Here is a 24,169-nt window from a genome sequence, read left to right on the forward strand (position 1 = left end):
GAAGACGCAGGAAAGAGAACAGTGAGCATAGAGAATAAAGTGAGAATATCCAGCATATGTGTAATTGGAGTGTCAGGAGGAAAAAAAAGAATGGCCCTTAAATAATCCTTGAGGAGACAAGGGCTCAGAATTTTCCAAAACCGATGAAAGATATCAACCTATAGTTTCAAGAAGCATGGCAAAGACAAAGCAGAATAAATAAAAAGAATCCACACTTGGGCACAATAAACTGAAACTGCTGAAAACCAATAACAAAGAACATCTTTTGTAAACATCAAGGGAAGAAGACAGACTACCTTTGAAAGAGCAACACAGACTTACAACTGCCTTCTTAAAACTGGAAACATGAGCTGAAGAAAATTGAATGGCATCTTCAATATGCTGTAGGGACCAAAAAACAAACAAAACCCCTCCAACCTGGAATTCTGTCTCAGAAGTCCTAACAAACACAAGATGTAGAAAATCTGTCATTAGTAGACTCACACAAAGAAAATTACCAGGGGTCTTGCAGAAGGAAAATGATCCGAGAGAAAAGCTCAGAGATGTAAGAAAGATGAAGAGCAATGGAAAGGATAAACATACGGATAGATTGAAATAAATTATTCTTTATAAAAAAATAATACTGATAATGGCTTATGGAGCTCAAGATATATACTGAAATAAAATATGTGACAATAATAGCATATAGGCTGGGAGAAGGTAAGCAGTGCTGTGGGGTTCCCAGTTGCATTAACTGGGAAGAAGATAAAAGTACCCACTAACATTAGAGTTTGATAAATGAAAGATACATGCTATAATCTCTATGGTAGCCTTTAAAACAATAGTAAAAGAATGTATCATTACTAAGATAACAGAGGGAGAGAACACACACACACACACACACACACACACACACACACACACCAAATCCAACAGAAAAAAATATATGACAGGAAAAAAGATAAATCACATAGTAAAATGGTAGATATAAACTCAAGTACACCCATAACTACATTAAATACACATGGGCTAAATGACCAAAATAAGAGACAAAGATAGACTATATAAAAAGTGTAACACTCAGGCTATATGCTCTTTAACAAGAGACAGATCTAAAATAGGACACAGAAAAGTTGAAAGTGAAAGAGTGTGACCAAGCTATAGTTGGGAAGAGGAGATCTAAGCACAGACCTGAATGAAGCAAGAGTCCTGTGTGTATCTGGAGGGAAAGTATTTAAGGAAGAGGAGATAGCACAGGAAGAGGCATTTTCATGCAAGAGGAAGAAGCCAAGGATGGCTGGTACAAACTGAGGAAGAGCCAGCGTGGTAGGAATGAGCTCACAAAGACAGCAGCCAGGTTGTGAATGGTTTTAAAGACCACTGTCATTCTAAGTGCCATCTGTAGACCAAGAGCATGGGCGTCACCTGAAAGCTTAATGCAAAATCTCAGACTCTGCTCCAGAATTATGGCACCAGAATTTGTATTTTAACAAATCCCCTGATGATTTGAATGCCTGTTAAAGATGGAGAGGCACTGTTGTCAGCCACTTGAAGGCTTTGGATTTTATTCTACATGTGAAAAGAATCCACAGGAGGGATGTGAGCAAAGGACTCGTGTTTTAAAAAGGATCCCTCTGGCTGTTGTGTGGTGTGTAGGCTGTTTGGAGTCAAAAGTGAAAACAGGGAAGCCAGTGTTGACGCTTTTTACAAAAGTCAGAGAAGAGAGATGAGCGCTGGAACCAGGGTGGGGGTGGTGGAGGAAGTCAGAAGTGGTCAGACTGGTGGTGAATCTTGAAGACAGTTAATAGAACTGGGGAGGAATCCAGTGTGGGAGTTGATAAGGGAAAGAGAAGACTCAAGAATACCTTTCAGGTGTCTGAACGTGAGTAACAGGATGAATGATGGCATTGTTAACGGAAATGGGAAGGCAGAGGGGGAACAGCTCTGGAAGGGGCAAGAAGGTCCATTGCTACTTCTGCGTTCTGTTTTGGACATTATCAGTTGGAGATGCCTAATAGACATCAATCACATCAATCAGAGGTATTGAGTTGCCAGGTGAATATGTACCTGAAGATGAAGGGAATGGCAGGACTTGAGGTAGAAAATAGAGTGTGTAAATGATATTTAGAACCCCTATCCTTAAAAGCTGCTGATTGATGGATCAAAATGTGCAACCAGAAATGAGAAGATCATAAGAGGGAACTGAGAATAAGCAATAAAACTGATTTAGGATGAAATTCACTCCAAATATCATATATTTCTAAATATTATCTCTCAGAAAAGAATTGCCCCAAATCTGAGTTCTTACAAAATCCCTCACATTATTGGGAATATATTCTCAATTTCCTTATTTTGAACAAAAATCCTGTTTGGGGAGGAAACATCAACCTGAAGTGACCTCAATCAATACTGGTTTGGGATGATTAGGGATGGCACCTGACAGAATCAGTAAATAAAGAAGGCAAAAGAAATTTGACACAGATTTAGTAATTATTGCTGGAGGTAGCACCTCACAATTACAAGTGTCACATGTCTTTGTAAACAAGCCTTTAACGCTCACTTTAAAATCAATACAGGGAATGGTTGTCTGTGGAAGTCATGCACATATACCACTAGGACAAATTAAACAACCAAAACCCTGTCCTGACATGGATTATTGTGGCTTGGGATACAAATTTCAGTGATAGCAAAAATACAGATTCAAAGATTAATGTATGTCAAATGCCCCAAATGGAAGTAAAGACGATGTACTGTGGAGTTTCAAAACATGGCTTTACTGATGATGAAGACACGGATGTCCAAGATGCTGGTGAAGAGTCTGAATACAATTGTTTCTTAAAATATAAGTGGAGGGGCGCCCGGGTGGCCCATTCGGTTAAGTGTCTGACTTCAGCTCAGGTCATGATCTCACAGCTCATGAATGCTGACATCTCAGAGCCTGGAGCCTGCTTTGGATTCTATGTCTCCCTCTCTCTATGCCCCTCCCCTGCTCATGCTCTGTCTCTATCCCTCTTTCTCAAAAATAAATAAACATTTTTTAAAAAGTTAAAAATATATACAAGAGGAAAAAAGCAGTACATTAAGTTGTTTTCTAATATATCATTGTAAATGTGTATATGTAATGAAATTATCCCAGTAAAATTCAGAAGTAAATATCTATTTCAATTATGTTGCAATGGTTTTTTATATGTAAGTTGGCCAAGAATTTGGAGACTATTCTAAATAGGAAAATGGATGGAGGTGCTTTACATTCTGGTTGTCCTCAATTTAAGCATATGTGGTGTTGGATATTCCTATGGCTATAAAACTAAGTGAAAAGTTATGGCACTATCTCCAATTTGGAGGCATGAGGACAAAGACACAGATGGGCCATGAGAAAATCAGAGACCCATTTTCCTACACAGACAGCACTCTGAGGCCATGGTAATGGGGTGAATGATGAAGACCATGTTCAGATAACTAAGGACTACCAGACATCTGAGGAAATCCTCTAATGTGAAAAACAGAGAAAAAGAGAGAGAGAGAGAGAGAGAGAGAGAGAGAAGGAGATTTGACAGGTAGGATAGGGGTGCCTGGCTGGCTCAGTCAAAGGAGTGTGTGACTTATGATCTCAGGGTCATGAGTTCAAGCCCCACACTGAGCATAGAGATGACTCTAAAAAAAAAAAAAAAGACAGGCAGGATAATGGCACCCACAAAATGTCCATGTCCTAATCCTAGAACCCATGAATATATTACATGACACGGCACTTTTGCAGTTTGAAGCCTACAAATGCAATTAAGGTTGTTCATCAGTGGATTCTAAGATGAAATTATCCTGGAGTATCTGGATGAGCCCAGTCTAATCACATGCCTCCTTAAAAACTAAGAACTCGTCCTGGCCATGGTCAAAGAGAGATATGACAACCAGCAAAGAGCCAGAGAGATGTGGGTTACTAGTTTTGAAGATGAGTCGAGGAAGGTGGGTGGTCTCTAAAATGCTGGAAAAGGCAAGAAAACAGATTCTTCCCTAGAACCTCTAGAAGGAAACATACCCCTTCAGATGCCATGATGTTAGCCCAGTGAAATCCGTATTGAACTTCTACCTATGGAATAGTAAGACAATACATTACAGTTGTGCTAATTCACTGTAGCATCAATAAAAACCAAATACAGGGGGATTTCAAGAAACAGATGTTTCAGAAGAGGAGAATCTTTTTTTAAAAAGCATTCATTGCCTCAAAGAAATGAAGTATTGCAAGCATGATCTAGGAACAGGATTCTCTTTTAAGAAAAGCAACATTCGTACAACAAAAAAGTGCTCTTGAAGTTAAAAGATAGGAGAAATTTCAAAAAGTCAGCAGCAGAGTTGGAAGAAACAGGTGAGGAAATTTCCCAGAAAGTACATTAAAAAGATAAAGATAGAGAAAATATGCAAGAAAAGATAAGAAACTCTCTAGAAGATGCCCCATTTAAATAAGAGGAGTTCCAGAGAAACAGAGGGCAATATGTAAATAGGTTAAAGTACCAGTATGAACACCAGCAAACAACTCTTGGGCACCAGGTGGCTGTCCTACAATTCAACTCTGTTCCAACACCACCTACCTAGAGACAGCATCAGATTCCACAAGATAAAATTTCAGTCCTACAAGACTGCTCCCTGCCCCACTTCAGACACCAATCACAGGCCCAAGTTATTACCTGTACTTCTCACCCACTGGCTGTAAATCAAAGGTTCTGAGGACCCCTCCTTTGGCTGGATTAATTTGCTACAGTGGCTCACAGAACTCAGAGAAACAATTTACTTACCAGATCACTAGCTGATTATAAAAGGATATAACTCCGGAACAGCCAGATGGAAGAGTTGCACAGGGCAAGCTCTAGGGAAGGGGCACAGAGCTTCCATGCCCACTCTAGGAGCACCACTTTCCCCACATCTCCAGGTGTCCATCAACCCAGAAGCTCTCCAAACCCCTTCCTTCTGGGTCTTTATGGAGGCCATGGTCAGGATGGTTAAATCACTGGCCATTGTCAATAGATTCAACTTCCAGCCCTCATCTCATCCTCTGAGGGTGGGGTGGGGTGGGGCGGGGTGCTAAAAGTTCCAAACCTCTGGTTACATGATTAGTACCCTCCACCCCCCCCCCCCACAACGAGCCCCCATCCTTAAGTTACCTAAAGGGCTTTCTAAAAGTCACCTCATTAACATAATAAGACACTTTGATCATGGGTAATGTCAAAGATTTTGAGAGCTCAGTGCTAGGAATTGGTTGAAGACCAAATACATATTTCTTATTATAATTCACAATATCACAAAATGTCATTAACAAAACAATAACAATTTCCCCCACAGAGAAGGCCATCAATTGCCACATTGAAAAAAGCCTGTGAGGACCCAGCAAGATGGACAAAAATGGACTCATGCTATAGCACATCATCATGAAATTTCAAAACACCAGTAGCAGAGATTTTTTTCAAGATAGCTCTGATTATTTTTAGACCACTAACTAATCTGTCCACTTCTGAGAGGAATATGATAATACATCCAATGACAAATAATGATTACCAGCATCTCCCTGGGATTCTGTGAATTGTTGATGTATTTGTACACTTTTAAGGGCATATAGTTTCCTGTTGGTAATGATTTTTTTTACTATTCCTTTTACTAGTATACAACCTCTTGCTATGTTTATTGTATTTTTATACTAAATGTTGTTTTGTCTCATATTAAAATTGCTACCCTAGATCTCTTAATATTTGCCTAGAATCCAGTCCTCGCTTTCTTTGCCTTTTCATGTTAAGTGTATTTCTTATTTTAAAAAATAATAATATTGACTGTTTCTTTAAAACATCTAATCTTAGGTATCTTTTAATAAGTAAGTTTAATTCATTTGCATTTATTGCAATTATTGTTAGATTAGAACATATGAATTTCACAACTTATAAGGATTTTTTTTCTTTTTCTTTCTTTCTTGGTTTCTATTGGATAGGGAGAATTTCCTTTTGCTGATTTAAGAAGCTACATATTTTGCTTTTGGTCTTATTGTGGTCAGTAGTAACCACTACAGTAGTCTTTAAAACTCATACTCATGGGGCACGTGGGTGACTCAGATGGTTAAGCATCTGATTCTTGATGTATAGTCGTGAGTTTGAGCCCTGAGTCAGGCTCCACGCTAGGCATGGAGCTTGCTTAAGATTCTCTCTCCCTCTGCCCCTTCCTCTCCCCTCCCCCGCAAAAAACAAAACAAAACAAAAAAACCTCCTACTCAAGTTTAATTTCCTTTATTTATTTCTTGAACTTGACAATATTTATACCTACTCCTCCTTGTTTTCCATATTACTTATAGTGTCTTCTTGATGTCAGTCTGATTCTTGTTTGTTGACAATCTGCTTCATTTCCAGAAATATTTAGGATGGGTCTGTGCTGTTCTTATGTTTTACCCTAAACCAGGTGAAGGTTTTTCTCTGTCTCTTTTTGTATGGTGTTCTAGAAGCCTTTTCAAGCCAGGACCTCTTGTCTTTGATTCAGAAAGTTGAACTTTTACTATTTCTCCAAATATTTTATCCTCTCCATTTTCCTCTTCTCCTAGAGTTCTTATTTTTCTGAATGTTGGCAATTCTACTTCTATCTTCCCTATTTTCAAGAATTTTTTGAGAGAGAGAGATAAAGAGAGAAGGGGCGAAGGGCAGAGGGAGAAAGAGAGAGAGAATCTCAAGCAGGCTCCACGCTCAGCACAGAGCCCAACAAGGGGCTTGATCCCATGACCCTGGGATCATGACCTGGGGATGCTCAATTGACTGAGCCACCCAGGCGCCCCTCAAAGCATTTTTAATAGTATATATTTTCCCCCTTTATCATTTGCTACTGCTTCTTGGGCAAGTTCTTCAACCTGATCTTCCATTTCATTAACTTGTTCTTCAGCTGTTTCCATCCTGCTATCAATTCCAATTCCTGTATCCTTTTACCTCGACTACTATATTTTCCACGCTTAACATTTCCACTTGATTTTTAAACAATTTCTTAATTTTTCTACATATTCCTAACCTTTCCCTTTTATTTCCTTAATTCTTTTTATAATGTTTATTTTAAATTCTAGATCCATCTGTCTCAATAATTCTGCTTCAGCTGGGATACATTCAATTTCTCACCTTTCTTTCATAACAGATGTACTTCTCCAGTGTCTCGATGCTTTGGCCTGTGAGTTCAAGGTTCCACCTGGCCAGCAGAGCAGCTAGCTGTCCCTGTTATTCCACTGACACTGGAGGTCTGGGCTGCTGCTTCCAACTTCTGTGGTGAAATGGCTGTCAAAGACAGCAGGGCATTTCAGGAGGAGTAGCAAGAACAGAACTTTTAAAAGCTTTCCTCCAACCCAACAGGTTTTAACCCTGGTTCAACATTAAAATTGTATGTGAAGTTGAAAAAAAAAATGCCACCTCACCACACATTAATAAAATCAGAATGTCTGGGATTGGGTCAGGAGGTGAGCATACATTTTCTTGACATTGTATTCTGAAAAAAAATTTTCAAACCTATAAAACAGTTGAAAAAAATAATACAATGAACACGGGTATGGTCTTTACCTTGCTTCACCAAATGTTGCCACATTTGCTTCCTCTCTCTCTGATGGGAGTGAGGGTGTTGGTTTTGTTTTGCTGAACCAGTGAAAGTAGGTTGCAGATGTCATAACTTTTCATCCCTAATACTTCAATACAAAGGTCGTAGGAACGAGGACATTCTCCTACATATCACTGTTATCTGTGAATACTTTTAAGAGCTTTCTCAGATGACACTTAATGTGCAGCCAGGATTGAGAACCACTGCTCTATCTTCCCACCATTGCCTCTGTTTGCCCTGTCTCCTACCCCTCAAAATACATGAGCCTGCACACATTCACACAGAACCCCCCCCCACACACACCAGAACACACATCACACATACACACATAGATTACATGCATCCACACATCATCACACAGCACATGTGCATGTGCACACACACACACACACACACACACACACACACACACACTCCAGCTCAAGGCAGCCTTCAGGCTCCCCAGGAATTTCCATCAGTTCTTTGTTAATTCCTTGACTCCATGTTTTCTTCCATTTCTATCATTTCTCCGGGGTACAGTTTGAGGGCAAGAGCCATCAACCCCAGCTACAAGGTCACCTTAACAGGAATTTGAAGTCCTCAGACTCTGTATATATCCATTTTATAATGTTGATGTATTTGGCATTTGATAAAGCAGTGGAGAAATGACCATTTTAGGCAAAACATAATAGTTTAGAAAAACTGAAGGCAATCCTAATACAAAATAAAGTCTGATCTTGAATTTGTTCATAGTGTTCTTAAAAGGATATGAAATATTTCTTTAGTCAAAATACACAAAGACTAAATTAACCCACTCTGTCCATAGCCCCATTTCAGTCTGGGTTTTAAATGCCTGAAATAGTATTTTAAGTTACATGATACAGTCTCCAAGTTCCCTTTTTAAAAAAAAAAATTGGGGGGGGGTGGTGCCTGGGTGGCTCAGCTGGTTGAGTTTCCAACTCTTGATCTGGGCTCAGTTCATGACCCCAGGGCCATAGGATCAAGCCCCATGTCAAGGCCCACGCTGAGTGTGGAGCCTGCTTAAGATTCTCTACCTCTCTCTCCCTCTGTCTCTCTCCTCAGCTCATGCTCTCTCTCTCTAAAATAAAATAAATTATTTTTTGAAATAGTGCATCTTCCCCATAACTTTACCATATTAAATATTATAAAATTGTAATGCTTCCTTCCAATCTGATATGCAAGAGATGATGTTTCAGTGTTGCTTTAATTTGTATTTCATTGGATATCAGCAACGTCAAGCATTTTTTTACAGGGTAATTCAGTCATTTATAAATTTTATCTGATATTCATAATATTTGTCCATTTTTCAAAAAGAGATTTTTAAAGAAATAGTCTCTCCCTCCAAAATTACCTTTAAGTAACTAATATTTTCTGTTGGTTTTGTAGTCTTTCAACTCTTTCTCCAAATGCATCCAAAATATACACTTATATGGTTCTAGTAAGATGATGCCAAAGCTATTCAAATACCGAGGGGTAAAGTGTGAGGTATGGGGAATCACCACGGAAAATCTGTCCGTGCAAGTCTGAGGCAAATAAAAATCCTAAAAAGAATCTTATTCAAAGATGACAAAAGGGGACACAAGCAAAAACTTGGCAACAAAAGATAATGAAACAAATATAGCAGTCCAGAGAAATGAAGAATATGTTTCTGAAAATTGAACCCATAAAACGGATGAAAATTTGGGGCAAATCCACTTTCAATGGAATGGAAAAAAAATCATCAAGGACTCCAAAGAAAAAAGGATGAAAAATAAGATCCTATAACAACAGATCAGGTTAACGAAAGAATGGGTGATGGATGCTAAGAAAAATCAGTAAGGATTGGGGCGCCTGGGTGGCGCAGTCGGTTAAGCGTCCGACTTCAGCCAGGTCACGGTCTCGCGGTCCGTGAGTTCAAGCCCCGCGTCAGGCTCTGGGCTGATGGCTCGGAGCCTGGAGCCTGTTTCCGATTCTGTGTCTCCCCCTCTCTCTGCCCCTCCCCCGTTCATGCTCTGTCTCTCTCTGTCCCAAAAATAAATAAAAAACGTTGAAAAAAAAAATCTAAAAAAAAAAAAAAAAAAAAAATCAGTAAGGAAATAAACCATGCTATTGCAACATTAAAAAAAAAAAAAAAAAAAGGTATACAAAGCAATGAAAAACAGACTCATCATTGAAGAAACCCAAACCAGTGAGGTGGAGAGTAGACTTGAGAAAAATAATATAGGATATAGGGGCAAAGGACAAAAGAATAAGAAAATCCATACAGGAAAGACAATGGAGATTCAACATAGAATGACTGGTATTCCCAAAGGAGAGGCCAGAACAAATTGGTCAAACAAACAGTAATAAGGCCAATTCTGATAAAATTATTTCATTTTATGCATAAATAAAAATTTATGTAAATATCCATGTAGAAGAAGCAGGACCCTGACTTCTCTGCCATACAATTCGCTGGCTTGAAGAAATAATAAGAACATGGCCCCAGATCATTGTCAAGGCACCAATCACCTGGTAAGGAAATGGACAAGATGTTATGAAACACTGGAGAATCTGAGGAGGAGACCACAAACACTTTTCCTCGAGAACTAGCTGAATAAATACTTTTGAACATGGAAGTTGTGTCATGGGGGAGAGTCAAATCCACCCAATTCTAAGCATGGAATTAGGACTTAATAACTGTAAGAATTATACTTATAAAATAGAGTGGAAATATTCAATTCCTGGATGGAGAATGACACATAATATAATTACGAATAATAACTTCATTATAACGCCCCGGGGCAAAAATTCAGGATACACTAATCTGGTCCGGTAGATTTGGAGTTGAGATTGACAGAGGAGGGGACAAAAAGGAGTAAAAATGTTCCTCCCTTTCATAGAGAGAGACAAAAGACAAGATCTTTCTTCCAATATTGATGAACTAGAGAATCTAGGATTAATCATTCGATTATTAACAGATCTAGAAAACAGAAACTACAGTCACTATATTACTTTAAAAATTGTAAATGTTATAGCAGAAGATACAGGGCAAGTAATACTGCAGCGAATCACAACAAAAAACAAAATAATCAAAGAACATTCTTAATAGAAATTATTATGACAATAAATGAAAAAGGGATAAACAGATTTTTTTTTTAAGCTTGCTTAGGTGAAAACACATAATACAGCTTGCACATGCCTGCAAAACACTTGAGTAAAACAAAATGATTCAGAAAGATTATGAGTAAGACAAAAAGCAAAGAGGTTCCCAGGAATGCAAACAGGAAGAAAGCATAGCTGCAACGTGGACATCAGACAAAGCAGAAATCTCTCAAACATTCAAATACCACAGAAGTCAATTGCCATTTAAATTATTCTGATGCATAATGAAAGAAAATTTCCAATTATTTTTACAAATTATGCAGGATTCAATATAGAAAGAGCAGACAAAGCACAAAATGAAACACTACAAACCCAATTATGAATACACCTACAAAACACTAACTAAAATATTAGCAAATAAACTAAATAGTATGTTAAAAGAAGAAACGTGAGATCAAGCAACAATTGTTCAAAATTTTATAGACTATTAATGTAAAAAGGTAAATAATCATCACAATAAATGACAAAAAACCTGATTTTTAAAAACAACATCTATCCCTGATAGCAATGTTTCGTAAAATAAGAAATAAGAATAGAAAGATATTTCCATAGCATAACAACAAAAAAAAATTACACATGCACATAGAATGACTGTTGGCATCATGTTCAATGGGTAGACACTCAGAAGCATTCCCCTGAAATCATGAAGAAAGACAAAGCGACAACTATTACCACTCATTTTGCCCTCTCTTCTGAAGTGAAGAGAATAAACAAGAGGTATAGATATTTGGGGGGAAAAGCAAAGTGATCAATATTTGCACATTATATAATTTTCTCCCTAGGGAAAAAAAAACAAGAAAATCGATTAAAAACTTATTAGAAATAATAATAGATTCAGTAAAGTAGATGGTTTAAAATAAACATACTAAAATCAATAGTTTTCTTACATTTCCAGCAATGACCAATTAGAAAATATAGCAGATTTTTTAAAAAATCACATTCATTCCAGCAATAAAAAACAAAAGATATACCTAAAATTAAACTTTTTAAAATGTGCATGATCTATACAGAAAAAAGAACAGCTACCTAATTCTACCCAACTAACTAACTGAAAAGAGAGAAAAACAGGCATGTTTTTGGATAAGAATATTCAATTGGTATAAATACATTTAAAAGAAGATTTGGCAGTGTTTATCAAAACACAGGAAACAAGCATAAATTTTTATTCAGCAAACCCATTTCTGGGGACCCTACAGAAATCTTGTACAATGTAAAAAATTACAACATGCAATACTCAAGAACATCGGCCTCAGCTACTGGGCAAACAAACAATTGTGCAAGTTCCCAGAGCTAACAAAGTTTATCACACTGGCAATATGTACTAACAGCCTTAAAAAGTGCTTACACTCTTAGCTAGCAATTCCATTCCTAGGAATTTTTTCTTAGGAAATAATCAAGGTCATGCTCAGAGTTAGTTTCCAGGAAATTTATTACCATGGTGTTCATAATAATAATAAAAAAAGTGCAAACAATTTAAATGTTTAACAATGGAATATTGTGGAGCATTTAAGATTTATGTAGAATATTCAGTGATTTGGAAAGATATACATGATATACAGTAATGTGAAGACAAAATCATTTTATAGGCAGGTATGTTCTGCATGTATAATGTGATTGAAATTTTGTTGAAGAAAAACTATGTGGAAAAAATGATATGGAGATAGATATAGATATAGATATAGATATAGATATAGATATAGATATAGATATAGATTAGAGATAGAGATAGAGATATATGCCTAGAAAAAAAAGCCTAGAAAGATACAAACCAAGTTGTTGACAGCTACAGGTGTGATTTTTACTTTTCTGTCTATATTTTCTGAATTTTCTCCAATAATCATCTTTTACTTTTGTAAAATAAAAACTATTTTAAAAATTGTTTTATCTTCTGTGCAAGGGACACAGCCTGCCATCTTTACTGCACTGGGTCCTTTGTTGTTTTGGAAGAATCCTTTTCCTTGGGGGGCCCTAAGTTCCTCATCTGTAAGCCAAAGGGTTGGTGAGGGCTGAGATCCTTTGGGCACTTATGCTCTCTGGCTACCTTTAAACTACCACCATCATGGCTCAGTTGGTTGAGAGTCCGACTCTTGATTTCAGTTCAGGTTATGATCCCAGGATCGTGGGATAGAGCCCCTTGTTGGGCTCTGTGATAAGCATGGAGCCTGCTTAAGATTCTCTTTCTCTCTCTCTATCTCTCTCTCAACAAACAAATAAATAAAACAAACTACCATTAGCCCTGAGGCAACCTTTATGGCATTGCCCAGCCAGCCCACTACCCGTTGCTGGTGAATTCACTCTCCTACCCATGAGCCCTGGACCCTAACCATTTCAGTGCTGACTCAATTCCTAATTGCCATCATCTGCATGTCTTTGCCTAAGGGCTTTCTTTGGTGGCCAGAGGTCTCTTCCCACCACTGTAGCCTATGTAAATGCTAGGGACCTATGGAATCCTCAATCAGGAGCAGCGCCCCCACCCCCGCAGGGGTGGCTCCCAGAATCCCCCAGTGGGATTGACCTTCAGTTGCCCACCATGGTAACAGACTTGACCATGAACCCTTTACCGGCTTCCTTCCCTTCCCTGCCCCACTTCCCCATCTCCCACCTGTGTGTCCTGGGATCCCCTTCCAAATTAACTATATATAATACACCCTTGTCTCAGGGTCTGCTTTTGAGCAACCCCAAGTGAGATAACCTACCCTCCCCATTTCCCCTCCCCTCAAATCTCCAACTCCCACCACCTTTCACTCACAGCTGTTGACCTTGCTTGTTATTTTGTAGAAGTAGAAGCAATGAGAAGACAAAAATATCAAGACATTCACAGAAAAAAACTTTTTTTAAGGCCAATAAATAAAACAGGCTCAGCTTCACTGGTGACCAAAGAAATGCAAATTAAAACAACTGACAAACCTTTCATAATTACTAGTAGACTAGTGGGTGTGGGGGGTCAGGGGGTATCTAACAATATAGAGAAGGTGGGAAAAATACGAGCTCTTGTACAGTCTGAGTATGGGTACTCTCCTTGGAGAGCAATTTGGCAATATTTAGTAAAGTTGGAGATGTGCATGCCCTACAACCTTATGACCGAGCAATTCCACTTTCGGGTAAATACCCTAGAGTAACTCCAATACACAGGCTCGAGAATATTCCCTGCAGCACTGATATTGTTAAGAAGAAAGAAAGAACAATCTAATTGCCTACCAACAGAGGACTGGATAAGGGAATTTTAAAACGTTCATATACCACAACACTATATAAAGGCAAATGGACCACACCTACTTGTAAAAAGGTGAATACATCTTAAAAGCACATGTTGGGGCGCCTGGGTGGCTCAGTCGGTTGAGTGTCCGACTTTGGCTCAGGTCATGATCTTGCGGTCTGTGAGTTTGAGCCCCGCGTCAGGCTCTGTGCTGACAGCTCCGAGCCTGGAGCCTGCTTCGGATTCTGTCTCCCTCTCTCTCTGCACCCCCCCCCTCCCCGGCCATGCTCTGTCTCTCTCTCTCTCTCTCTGTCAAAAATAAATAAAGCATTAACAAAATAAAAAAAATAAGTAAAAAATAAAAGCACATGTTGAGCAAAAATAAGTTGCAACAGGTGTCATACACTCTGGCACTGTTTTATGTAAATATCAGAAGCCCCCCCCCCCCCCCCACAATGCTGTGTCTGTGATCATACACAATGCAGTAACAGTTTCAAAATGTAGGTAGGACATGTTACCTTTAAGACACAGGCAGTGACTGGTTACCTTTGGGGATTGAGATGAAGAATGCACCAAGTATATCTATAATGTTTTGTTTCTTCAAAAGAATTTTATTGCATTTCTTTAAAAGGGAAGGTGGATAAAAGGAGTGAGGAGAGAGGGAGAAGGAGAAATGAGGCTGGAGCAAAGCAAATATGGCAAAGCAGTAACATTTGCTAAATCTTGGTGGCAAGTCTGTAAATGTTACTTTGTAATATTAATCTCTGTTCTTTTCTGGGTGGTTGTAACATTTCTGAATTCAAAAGAAAAATTATCAGGGTGATGAAAATGTTCCATGTCTCGCCTGTGTCGGTAGTTAATGAATGGGGGCTTCTGACAAGGCTCCTTGAACTGGACACCTAGAACGGGTGCATTTTCTCACATGTAAATTATATTTCAATACAGCTGATTTTTAAAAGAGAGAACAATTAAATGAGACATTGATTGGCAGGTGCTCAGCCCCTCCCATGGGACCTGGTTCAACATAGAAGGGGAGGGAGGTGAGAGATGCTATGAACTCTGGGTCAGCCTTGAGGGTCTGGCCCCCAAACTTCAGGTCCTCAGAGCAAATGGGACACCCTCTGCTTTGGGGGCAAGAGAGAACTGAGCCCTCCTCACAGGGTTGGCTGAGTCTAATTTTAGAGCTTTGGCGGTTGGGGGAAGGGCTGACTCTGCTTCCACAGTGAGCTCATCATGTTCTTGGCACCTCAATGTTCTCTCCATTTAATTTTTTCAGAAGCACCAACATATCAGAAAAGAAGTTATGTCCTGAAATTGCTATTTGGACGAACGTGACATTTGTAGGCCAGCAACGGAAACTGGAGGAGGTGATGTGTTTGCAACTCACGGCCTCATCTCACAGCCCACACTCCAAACAATGCACACACTTATGGCGGAGAGCATTTGCCTGGATGGAAAAGTACAGCTCAATAGATTCTCCACGAGGCAAGGAAGGAAGGAGGGAGAAACGACATGCAGGGCTGGCTAGAACACATCAACTGCTTACGTGTGCCAGGCCCACTGTGTCATTTCATCCTCAAAATGCACTTTATCGCCCCCACTTGAGAGATGAGGAAACAAGGATGTGTTATTTTGCTAAGGACACAGAGCTGAGAAGCAGCAGAGTTGGACCTGACCCCATCTGGTTGATGTCAAATTCTTTATACTGTGCCTACAGTTAAAAAGAAGGGGCTCGGTAGCTGTTTCCTTCGTTTTATCTTGCCGTCCAGTCTTTTTCTTCCTTCCAGAGAAATCAGGGGAGATGTGAAAAGTTACTGGGCTGTTTTAAGGGCAGATCCAGGACAGGGGAACTAAGTGGATGGTGAAGCTGAGGATGATGGAAGAATCCAGGGTGAGCCACGGGTTTCTGTCTTGGGGTCAGGCACAGAGATGAGGAGCCTTTGCAAGAAAAGGTGCTGTTAGTGGGAAGCAGAGACAGAGTGTTGGATTTGAAGTATCCCTGACAACAACCAATAAATGAATCCGGAGACAATGGATTTGTGAAGACAGAGGTATGCTAGGGGGATGTGGATGCCCCTAAAAATGAGCCTCACTGTGGTCAGACTTTCTTGTCAGGGTCTAGAATGATCCCTCAGTGCAATAAGTAAGGACATCACACAGCCCAATGGTCATGGGCAGGAGAGGAAATCATTAGAAAAACAGACATACAAACTAAAGAAGCACACTCACAAGGGCACAGTCCATGAAGGGGTGACAGCTGCTCACACCGTAACCAGGTCCTCAAGGTGTCACTGTGTCACGCTGATATTTGTAATGATAATCCTTAACATCAAGAAAATATTCATATTCAGCCTCTTACATTCAATAAGGCAAGACATCTAAATCCACTTGATATTCATTCCCATTCAATATCAAATCAAAATGATGCTTAAAGGAGCAAGTTTTAGTTTCTAAAAATGTTTACACCTTTCAGGGAAGACACTGTCCTGGAAGGAATAGCTGGTATCTGAGATCAACTTTTAAATTTGTAAATGATAGAATACTTGTTACAAATGTAGCCTTACCCAGTGCTCAACCATACAGAGAACCCAGGGCACCTGGGGGACTCAGTCGGGTGAGTGCCAACTCTTGGTTTTGGCTCAGGTTATGATCCCAGGGTCATAGGATCGAGCCCCACATCAGGCTCTGCACTGAACCTGGACTCTGCTTGAGATTCTCTCTCTCTCTCTCTCTCTCTCTCTCTCTCGCTCTCGCTCTCTCTCTCTCTCCCTTTCCCTCTACCTCTCCCACTCTCCCCCTCTCCCTCTCCCTCTCCCTCTCCCTCTCCGTTTCCCTCCACCCCAGCTCATGTTCTCCCTTTCTCTCTAAAATAAAATAAAAACCATATAGAGCACCAGCCACAGTTCCTGGGGCTCCTCGGAACACAGTTTGAAAAACACAGGGCCCATTTAACAAGGTTATTTTACTGATGGGTAAAATGAGGACCAAAGAAACTTCTCCAGGGCCACCCAGAAATACAGCAAAGCCCAGGCTGTGATCTGGGGCCAATTTCCAGGTATGGATTTCATGAAATCTGAAAACTTAAAGGCAAAAAGAACATACAACAATATACTTTTCACTTTTACCAGGAGAGAGATGAAGCCCAGAACTATTATATAACGGGTTCTTGGTCACACAGCTGAGACAAGGAATACAGTGTTCTTTCCTCTGGGTAGGCCGAATGAGGTGATGTGTCCCATAGTAGATTGGGAAAGGGGTCTAGGTGGGAAATTCCAATCCAAGGTGAGCTAATACATCTGTTAGATTTCTTCCATTTCCAATAGGCAGAGGGGGAGAAACACATTCACATATAACTGTACATATAATAACACCTGCTTTTTTTAATTTTTAAATTTTATTTAAATCCAAGTTAGTTAACACAGAGTATAATAATGATTTCAGGAGTAGAATTTAGTGATTCAACACTTACATGTAATACCCAGTACTCATCCCAACAAGTGCCCTCCTTAATGCCCATCATCCATTTAGCCCATTCCCCCCACCCCAACACTCCCCAGCACCCCCCAGAACCCTGTTCTCTGTATTTAAGAGTCTCTTATGATTTGCCTCCCTCTCTCTTTTTATCTTATTTTTCTTTCCCTTCCCCTATGTTCATCTGTTTTGTTTCTTAAATTCCATATATAAGTGAAATCATATGATATTTATCTTTCTCTGTCTTATTTTGCTTAGCATAATACACTCTAGTTCCGTCCACATTGTTGCAAATGGCAAGACTTCATTCTTTTTGATCAGTGAGTAATATTCCATCATATATATATGTGTGTGTGTATGTGTGTGTGTGTATGTATACACACACACATATATTCCATCATACACTCATACACACACACACATACACACACACACACACACATATACATACACACCACATCTTCTTTATCCATTCATCAGTCGATGGATGGGCTCCATCCATAAGAGCCCATATGGGCTCTTTCCATAATTTGGCTGTTGTTGATATAAATATTCGGGTGCATGTGCCCCTTCAAGTCAGCATTTAACATTTTTGCAGTTGCTTAGCAATGAGATAGAAAAGGTAATGTTGTGGGGCGCCTGGGTGGCTCAGTCGGTTGGGCATCCGACTTTGGCTCAGGTCATGATCTCGCAGTCCGTGGGTTCGAGCCCTGCGTTGGGCTCTGTGCTGACAGCTCAGAGCCTGGAGCCTGTTTCGGATTCTGTGTCTCCCTCTCTCTCTGACCTTCCCCCATTCATGCTCTGTCTCAAAAATGAATAAACATTTAAAAAAAATTTTTTTTTAAAGAAAAGGTAATGTTGTAATTTTTAAAACCTGGGATAGGTATTCCAGTTAAGTTCAATTAAATATGCCCTTAGGTAGAGCAGAGGTGGTGAGCAATGTCTTGAGAAAACACACTCACCAGAAGACAAGGAGGTCATTACTTCATTTGTTGAAAAGGAGTGCCACATGGTGGAAAAAAGACAAAAATCTGGAGTCGGACACATCTAATCCACATTAACTTACTAGCCACAGGTGATTGAAAGCCACTATAAAATGAGCATAATAATATTTACTTCAACAGGCTGCTAGAGGGTTAAATGAGATAATGCACAGGAAAGAGCGATTTGAAAATGTATGCCAAATGGTCCTTAAAGCTGCTTCTGGAATATGAAATCAAATGGCTAAATTATTTTGTGAGGTTTTCTTTAAAATTATCTGAAACATTCGAGAAAAGATGATACAATAAATGCAGACTTACTAAATGTCCCCTCTCTGAATAGAATGAACAAAAATTAATTGGGGGGAGGGGGTTCAAAATGGCTTTTATGGAAAAACTAATCTGTAACAAAATCTTGGCATTGAACACGAAGGCTCCACCAGTTTTGAGCAAATCCTGCCAACCAAAGGTGTCTCTAGATTTTACCAAGTGTCCCCTGGGGGTAGGAGGCCATATTGCCCCAATATGAGAACCAGTGGTCTAGAAGACTCTTCCTTACTGCACAAAACAGTAAGTTGGCCAAACTCAGACAAACCTGCGATACGTCTTCTAGCTGAAGGGGAAGCAGAACCCTTTCAAGGGGGTAACCACCAGGACAAAACACTGTGATGACAAACAAAAGCTTTACAGAACAGAGAGAGGCAACAGCATCTCCTGTGGGCTGAGGGAGCTCCAGGAAAGATGTGGAATGTGAAGAATGACTCACTTGGCCTCTCTCCCTCCCTGTGAATAGGCAGAGGAGCAGAATCCCTAGAACTCAGCCTTATGAGAAGGCAGAAGAACCTGGCTGGACTCGTGGCCTGAAACAGACTGCTCTTATGGCAAAGACTCAGCCTCAGAGGGAGACCTTCTCTGAAGCTGGGACCACCTGAAGGAGGTGAGGGAGAATCCAGCTGTTCTAAATTCGGGTAAATAATAGGCCTGATGAAACCACTCTGGTTCAAAAACAAATAAGCTTGGGGCGCCTGGGTGGCTCAGTTGGTTAAGCGGCCGACTTCGGCTCAGGTCATGATCTCGCGGTCTGTGAGTTCGAGCCCCGCGTCGGGCTCTGTGCTGACAGCTCAGAGCCTGGAGCCTGTTTCAGAGTCTGTGTCTCCCTCTCTCTGACCCTCCCCCGTTCATGCTCTGTCTCTCTCTGTCTCAAAAATAAATAAACATTAAAAAAAAAAAAAAAAAAAAAAATAAGCTTAAATAACAACATCAAACATCAAAACTATGGAAATTTTCAAAAGACAACAGGAAAGAAAGGAAGAAATAGATCATGCTAAAAACAGAGACTCCGTTTTGGAAAAAGATACAACCAAAAAGACAGGAAACAGAAAAAAACATTAGACCACAAATGTATCACAGCTTCAAAGAAACTAAAGATAAGGTGATAACAGATAAGATTAATAGGATTGGTTGGAACCAAGGTAAGGAATTATGCACCAGAATAATCCCACTGTGCTACCATCAAATAGGTGAGAAACAGGGAGGACTATTAAAGATTGCCCACAGGGGCACCTGGGTGGATCAGTGGGTTAAGCATCTGACTTCAGCTCAGGTCATGATCTCATGGTTCATGGGTTTGAGCCCCAACATCGGGCTCTGTGCTGACAGCTCACAGCCTGGAGCCTGCTTCGGATTCTGTGTCTCCCTCTCTCTCTGCCCCTCCCCCACTTGCACTCTGTCTCTGTCTCTCAAAAATGAATAAACACGGAAGGAAGGAAGGAAGGAAGGAAGGAAGGAAGGAAGGAAGGAAGGAAGAAAAACATACAGAAAAACCACACGAAATGCAAAGGAAAAATTCAAAGATTTAGGAACAATTTCAAGAAGACGATTGCCATGGATGCCAGACAATGGTAGTAAACACACTGATGACTAGCCTAACAGAACAGAACAAATCAATCATAAAAATAATCCATCATATAATAAAGGAGGGAAAGCTGAGTATGGAGATTGCAAAAACATAATTAGAGAAGGGGCCAAATCTACATCAACTCTGATCAAGACGTTCAACATAAGGATTTAACAAGAAATTATCTGAGCATCCAGCCAGGAATACCAAGTTATCAACAAGGGGAAGAATATCAAATAACCCTCAGTTTCTCCACACTAACTGCTGTCAGAAGCGCAAAGTAACATCTGCAAAGTTTTCAAAGCAAAAGTATGGCTTAAGAGTTTTACAACCAACAAATATTTCACTCATATTTACTGAGAGACTATAGGATCTATCAGCATTTCTATTAAAAAATGTTTTGATAGGGGCACCTAGGCGGCTCAGTTGTTGAGCATCCGACTCTTGATTTTGGCTCAGGTCATGATCCCAGGGTCATGGGATTGAGTCCCACATCAAGTTCTGAGCTGAGCCCACTTAAGATTCTCTCTCTGTCTCACTCTGCCCACCCCGCCTTGCTCATGCTCTCTCTAAAATATAAATAAATAAATAAATAAATAAATAAATAAGTATTAAAATGTTTTGATGTAAAATTTTGATAATAAAATTTAGGCAGTCAAAAGATAATTCAAAATAAGAAATAAGAAATAGGAAAGCTAGGGGCGCCTGGGTGGCTCAGTCGGTTAAGCCTCCGACTTCAGCTCAGGTCACGATCTCACGGTCCGTGAGTTCGAGCCCCGCGTCGGGCTCTGGGCTGATGGCTCAGAGCCTGGAGCCTGCTTCCAGTTCTGTGTCTCCCTCTCTCTCTGCCCCTCCCCCATTCATGCTCTGTCTCTCTCTGTTTCAAAAATAAATAAACGTTAAAAAAAAATTTTTTTTAAATAAAAAAAAAAAAGAAATAGGAAAGCTATTAAAAGAAAGGATAAGATGGGGCGCCTGGGTGGCTCAGTCGGCTGAGCGTCCGACTTTGGCTCAGGTCATGATCTCATGGTATGTGAGTTCGAGCCCTGCGTCAGGCTCTGTGCTGACAGCTCAGAGCCTGGAGCCTGCTTCGCATTCTGTGTCTCCCCCTCTCTCTGCCCCTCCCCTGCTCATGCTCTGTCTCTCTCTGTCTCAAAAATAAATAAAACATTAAAAAAAAGAAAGGATAAGAATTAAGCTTTGGGTCCTTTTATATATAAAACTAAGTCTCAATAACTGTGAAAAGTCATTTTAAATCAAAATGAAAACTACATAATTCCTAAATAAAACCTAGGTTAGTGCCTGGGTGGCTCAGTTGGTTAAGCATCTGACCCTTGATTTCAGCTCAGGTCATGATCTCACAGTTGTGAGATCAATCCCCTAGCAGGACTCTGCTCTGGGTGTGGAGCCTGTTTGGGATTCTCTCTCTCCCTCTCCTTCTGCCTCCCTCCAAAATAAATAAATAAACATTTAAAAAAAAAAAGAAAGAAAGAAAGGGGCGCCTGAGTGGCTCAGTCAGTTAAGCGTCTGACTTCAGCTCAGGTTATGATCTCACAGTTCAGGGGTTTGAGCCCCGTGTCAGGTTCTGTGCTGACAGCTCAGAGCCTGAAGCCTGCTTCAGGTTCTGTGTCTCCCTTTCCCTTTGCTCCTCCCTTGCTCATGCTCTGCCTCTGTCTCTCAAAAAATAAATAGAAATGTTAAAAAAAAATTTTAAAGAAAGAAACAATTCAAAACAAGAATATAAAAATAATAAAGCAGTAATTCAGAAAATGTATACATTATAATAGCTCAGGAAAATAGTTTATTACAAAAATTTTAAATAATAATAGCTACTGGTTATTAAGAACTTACTACGTACCAGGGACACTGCCATCAAATAGGCACTATTTTTATCCTTATGTTAAAAATGAGGGAACTGAGGCTCAGAGAGGCAAAGTCACCAGCCCACAGTCAATACAGCTTGTGAATGACAGAACCAAGACAGAAATCCAGGTAGCCTCATTCCAAAGCCCATCTATCTAACCATCAGGGACTGCTTCCTCTCAGTATACTTTTGTATATACGAATAATAGCTAATCAGAAAATACAATGGAATAGAAGACTCATTTCCTAACAGCAGCAAAAATAAGAAAATACTTAGGAATGAACATAACAAGAAACGTGCAGAACCTATAGTGCAGAGAAATATAAAATGTTATGTAGGGACATAAAATATAAGTAAAGACTTGCATGAATAGTAATAGATACCTTCTTCTATGAGGATTCTAATATCATAAAGATATAAATTCTTCCAAATTCTGCTAAAATTTAATGCAATCCAAATTAAAACCTCGAAAACATTTTTTGGGATCCTAGCAAAATAATTCTAAACTTTGCCAAGAAAAATGAATGTATAGAGCTGTAAAAATTCTTTTAAAAGAACAATGAAGGGGGATTTTTTTTCCTTATCAGGTATTAAAATATATTATAAAACTACAGTAATCAATGAAGTGGCATGTTGCCTAAAGAGATAGACAAATCGGTAGAACAAAATGGAGAATCCAATTAAGTTCAAATATATATATTGAAGTTTAATCTGTAATAATAGCAACATTTTAAGTTAGTCAGAAAATTATGAATTATACAGTAAAAGATGTTGGGACAACTTTCTGGCCCTTTGGGGGAAAAATATTCCCAATTTTTATCCTAACACTAAAATATATTCCAGACATTAATGGCTTAATTATTTTTTAAATGATTATAATGCTAGGAAAAAAATATATTGGGGAATATGAAACCTTGAAAAAAAAAAGGCTGATTTTATCATGTAGAAATTTTTAAATGGTAATGAACGCCATAAACAAAATCACAAGATAAACTGTAGCATATGACCAAAGCCAAGGTCACTACTGTACAAAGAACTCTTTCATACCGGAAAGAACATAGCTGAACTTAGTAGAAAAATGGGCAAAATAAATAAGCAATTCAATAAGAAATCACATGAAGAGATGCTCAACCTCACTAATGATTAAAGACCTCAAATTACAACACCAACATTCCTTTTAAACTATAAGATTTGCAATATTTAGTAACTGAAAACACTGAGGGGGAGTAGGAGCATGGAGGTGCTAGTCAGTGGCCAAGGATTCAGGGCTGGCAGTGGGGAGGATCACGCAGAAGTCTGGGGCCAATGTGCCTGATGGCTGAAGAGGCTGGGTGGTGAGGGAGGCTTCAGGAACTGCATGGAGTGTGGGCTGACAGAGTAGCCAAAGTCGCAAGATGGTGAGGCAGATGCTGGGCTAGTGGGCAGAGAAGACAGAAGGCAAGTTAGGAGATGGGTTACATCAACCAAATCAGTAAACTAATTGAGCAAATATAAATATTGAGGATAAGGAGAACCAAGATTTTAACTGCCTAAGAAGATATTTACAAATGTAAAAGGAAGGATAGAAAGAACCCTGAGGTGCTGCATTGGAAATGGAGGTATCTATATGAATTCATGGTTCTATAATATGCACACAAATAAGTATGGAAATAATTTAAAGATGAGTAAATGACTATATGTGTATATGTGTACATATATAGATAGGTAGACAGATACACATACGCATGGATTACATTGATTATACAGATAGATACACAGATAGGTAGACAGAAGCAATGAGCATACTGAGTGTGTTCATATCTTGGTTTTAAATATCATCCTCCACTGAAATATACCAGGGCCAATCAAAGAAATGACGGATTCCATTTCCAAAGAAATGAGTCAAGGAAAATGCAACATGAGAGGATGAGCCTAGAATATCTCGTTGTGCCAGAAGGTAAGGAAATGATTGATGAATGATGGAGTCAAGTCAAAAGGACACAGAAGATACTGTGTCCTTGAAGCAGCTCCCACTGAGCAAATCTGGGACAATCTGAGCATCAAAGTAAGTGATGATAGAAATGGATTAT

The 24,169-nt window shown here is 39.5% G+C and overlaps 1 protein-coding gene across 1 annotated transcript in view; it reads right to left on the reverse strand.

Moving 5' to 3' along the window:
- The window catches only part of TOX2 (TOX high mobility group box family member 2), a 169,786-nt gene extending 155,797 nt beyond the window's left edge, over positions 1-13,989 (reverse strand). The window contains exon 1 of the mRNA XM_042980355.1: positions 13,969-13,989. The gene's annotated coding sequence lies outside the window, so the exon portion shown is untranslated. The remainder of the gene's footprint in view (positions 1-13,968) is intronic.
- Positions 13,990-24,169: the final 10,180 nt, after the last annotated feature.

The sequence above is a fragment of the Panthera tigris genome, chromosome A3 (assembly GCF_018350195.1).
Source record: "Panthera tigris isolate Pti1 chromosome A3, P.tigris_Pti1_mat1.1, whole genome shotgun sequence".
Classification (NCBI taxonomy): Eukaryota; Metazoa; Chordata; class Mammalia; order Carnivora; family Felidae; genus Panthera; species Panthera tigris.